Source organism: Triticum aestivum, chromosome 7B, assembly GCF_018294505.1.
Source record: "Triticum aestivum cultivar Chinese Spring chromosome 7B, IWGSC CS RefSeq v2.1, whole genome shotgun sequence".
NCBI classification, from domain to species: Eukaryota; Viridiplantae; Streptophyta; class Magnoliopsida; order Poales; family Poaceae; genus Triticum; species Triticum aestivum.
Genome location: NC_057813.1, coordinates 239184746 through 239188506, shown reverse-complemented (window position 1 = coordinate 239188506; position 3761 = coordinate 239184746).

Below are 3761 nucleotides of genomic sequence, written 5' to 3'. Positions count from 1 at the left end.
TTCTCTAGGAACATATAAACATATGAAAGCAACAATGCAAGCTATTGATCTACAACATAATTTGCAAAATACTACCAGGACTAAGTTCATGATAAATTAAAGTTCAATTAATCATATTACTTAAGAACTCCCACTTAGACAGACATCTCTCTAGTCATCTAAGTGATTACGTGATCCAAATCAACTAAACCATGTCCGATCATCACGTGAGATGGAGTAGTTTCAATGGTGAACATCACTATGTTGATCATATCTATTATATGATTCACGTTCGACCTTTCGGTCTCCGTGTTCCGAGGCCATATCTGTATATGCTAGGCTCGTCAAGTTTAACCTGAGTATTCCGCGTGTGCAACTGTTTTGCACCCGTTGTATTTGAATGTAGAGCCTATCACACCCGATCATCACGTGGTGTCTCAGCACGAAGAACTTTCGCAACGGTGCATACTCAGGGAGAACACTTCTTGATATTTAGTGAGAGATCATCTTAAAATGCTACCGTCAATCAAAGCAAGATAAGATGCATAAAGGATAAACATCACATGCAATCAATATAAGTGATATGATATGGCCATCATCATCTTGTGCTTGTGATCTCCATCTTCGAAGCACCGTCATGATCACCATCATCACCGGCGCGACACCTTGATCTCCATCGTAGCATCATTGTCGTTACTCCATCTATTGCTTCTACGACTATCACTACCGCTTAGTGATAAAGTAAAGCAATTACAGGGTGTTTGCATTTCATACAATAAAGCGACAACCATATGGCTCCTGCCAGTTGCCGATAACTTTGGTTAAAAAACATGATCATCTCATACAATAAAATATAGCATCACGTCTTGACCATATCACATCACAACATGCCCTGCAAAAACAAGTTAGACGTCCTCTACTTTGTTGTTGCAAATTTTATGTGGCTGCTACGGGCTTAGCAAGAACCGTTCTTACCTACGTATCAAAACCACAACGATAGTTCGTCAAGTTAGTGCTGTTTATCCTTCGCAAGGACCGAGCGTAGCCACACTCGATTCAGCTAAAGTGAGAGAGACAGACACCCGCCAGCCACCTTTAAGCACGAGTGCTCGTAACGGTGAAACCAGTCTCGCGTAAGCGTACGCGTAATGTCGGTCTGGGCCGCTTCATCTCACAATACCGCCGAACCAAAGTATGACATGCTGGTAAGCTGTATGACTTGTATCCCCCACAACTCACTTGTGTTCTACTCGTGCATATAACATCAACGCATAAAACCTAGGCTCGGATGCCACTGATGGGGAACGTAATAATTTCAAAATTTTTCCTACGCACACGCAAGATCATGGTGATGGCATAGCAACGAGAGGGGAGAGTGTTCGTCCATGTACCCTCGTAGACCGTAAGCGGAAGCGTTAGCACAACGCAGTTGATGTAGTCGTACATCTTCACGATCCGACCGATCCAAGCACCGAACATACGGGGCCTCCGAGTTCAGCACACGTTCAACTCGATGACGATCTCCGTGCTCCGATCCAGCAAAGCTCCGGAGATGAGTTCCGTCAGCACGACGGCGTGGTGACGATGATGATGCTCTACCAGCGCAGGGCTTCGCCTAAACTCCGCGACGATATGACTGAGGTGGAATATGGTGGAGGGGGGCACCGCACACGGCTAAGGAACGATCCGTAGATCAACTTGTGTTGTTGTGCCTAGAGGTGCCCCCCTGCCCCCGTATATAAAGGAGCCAGGGGGAGGGGTTCGGCCGGCCAGGAGGGGCGCGCCAGGAGGAGTCCTCCTCCCACCGGGAGTAGGACCCCCCTTCCTTGTTGGAGTAGGAGAGAAGGAAAGAGGGGGAGAGGAGGAAGGAAAAGGGGGCTGCACCCCTTGTCCAATTCGGACCAGAGGGGGGCTGCGCCCCTCCTTCCTTTCGGCCTCTCTCCTCTATTCCCCTATGGCCCAATAAGGCCCATATACTCCCCGGCGAATTCCCATAACTCTTCGGTACTCCGAAAAATACCCGAATGACTCGGAACCTTTCCGAACTCCGAATATAGTTGTCCAATATATCGATCTTTACGTCTCGACCATTTCGAGACTCCTCGTCATGTCCCTGATCTCATCCGGGACTCCGAACTCCTTCGGTACATCAAAACTCATAAACTCATAATATAACTATCATCGTAACCTTCAGCGTGCGGACCCTACGGGTTCGAGAACTATGTAGACATGACCTAGAACTATTCTCGGTCAATAACCAATAGCGGAACCTGGATGCTCATATTGGCTCCCACATATTCTATGAAGATCTTTATCGGTCAAACCGCATAACAACATATGTTGTTCCCTTTGTCATCGGTATGTTACTTGCCCGAGATTCGATCGTCGGTATCCAATACCTAGTTCAATCTTGTTACTGGGAAGTCTCTTTACTCGTTACGTAATGCATCATTCCGTAACTAACTCATTAGCTACATTGCTTGCAAGGCTTATAGTGATGTGCATTACCGAGAGGGCCCAGAGATACCTCTCCGACAATCGGAGTGACAAAACCTAATCTCGAAATATGCCAACTCAACATGTACCTTCGGAGACACCTGTAGTACTCCTTTATAATCACCCAGTTATGTTGTGACGTTTGGTAGCACCCAAAGTGTTCCTCCGGTAAACGGGAGTTGCATAATCTCATAGTTACAGGAACATGTATAAGTCATGAAGATAGCAATAGCAATATACTAAACGATCAAGTGCTAGGCTAACGGAATGGGTCAAGTCAATCACATCATTCTCCTAATGACGTGATCCCGTTAATCAAATGACAACTCTTTTGTCCATAGCTAGGAAACATAACCATCTTTGGTAAACGAGCTATTCAAGTAGAGGCATACTAGTGACACTATGTTTGTCTATGTATTCACACATGTATTATGTTTCCGATTAATACAATTCTAGCATGAATAATAAACATTTATCATGAAATAAGGAAATAAATAATAACTTTATTATTGCCTCTAGGGCATATTTCCTTCAGTGTTGTCATTTGATGAACGGGATCACATCATTAGGAGAATGATGTGATGGACATGACCCATCTGTTAGCTTAGCATTATGATCGTTACAGTTTCATTGCTACTGCTTTCTTCATGACTTGTACATGTTCCTCAGACTATGGGATTATGCAACTCCTGAATACCGGAGGAACACCTTGTGTTCTATCAAATGTCACAATGTAAATGGGTGATTATAAAGATGCTCTACAGGTGTCTCCGAAGGTGTTTGTTAGGTTGGCATAGATCGAGATTAGGATTTGTCACCCCGTGTTTTGGAGAGGTATCTCTGGGCCCTCTCGGTAATGCTCATCACTATAAGGCTTGCAAGCATTGTGACTAATGTGTCAGTTGCGGGATGAAGTATTACTGAACCAGCAAAGAGACTTGCCGGTAACGAGATTGAACTAGGTATGATGATACCGATGATCGAATCTCGGGCAAGTAACATACCGATGACAAAGGGAACAACGTATGTTGCTATGCGGTTTGACCGATAAAGATCTTCGTAGAATATATAGGAGCCAATATGAGAATCCAGGTTCCGCTATTGGTTATTGACCGGAGATGAGTCTCGGTCATGTCTACATAGTTCTCGAACCCGTAGGGTCCGCACGCTTAACGTTCGATGACAATATGTATTATGAGTTATGTGTTGATGACCGAAGTTTGCTTGGAGTCCCAGATGAGATCACGGACATGATGAGGAGTCTCAAAATGGTCGAGACATAAAGA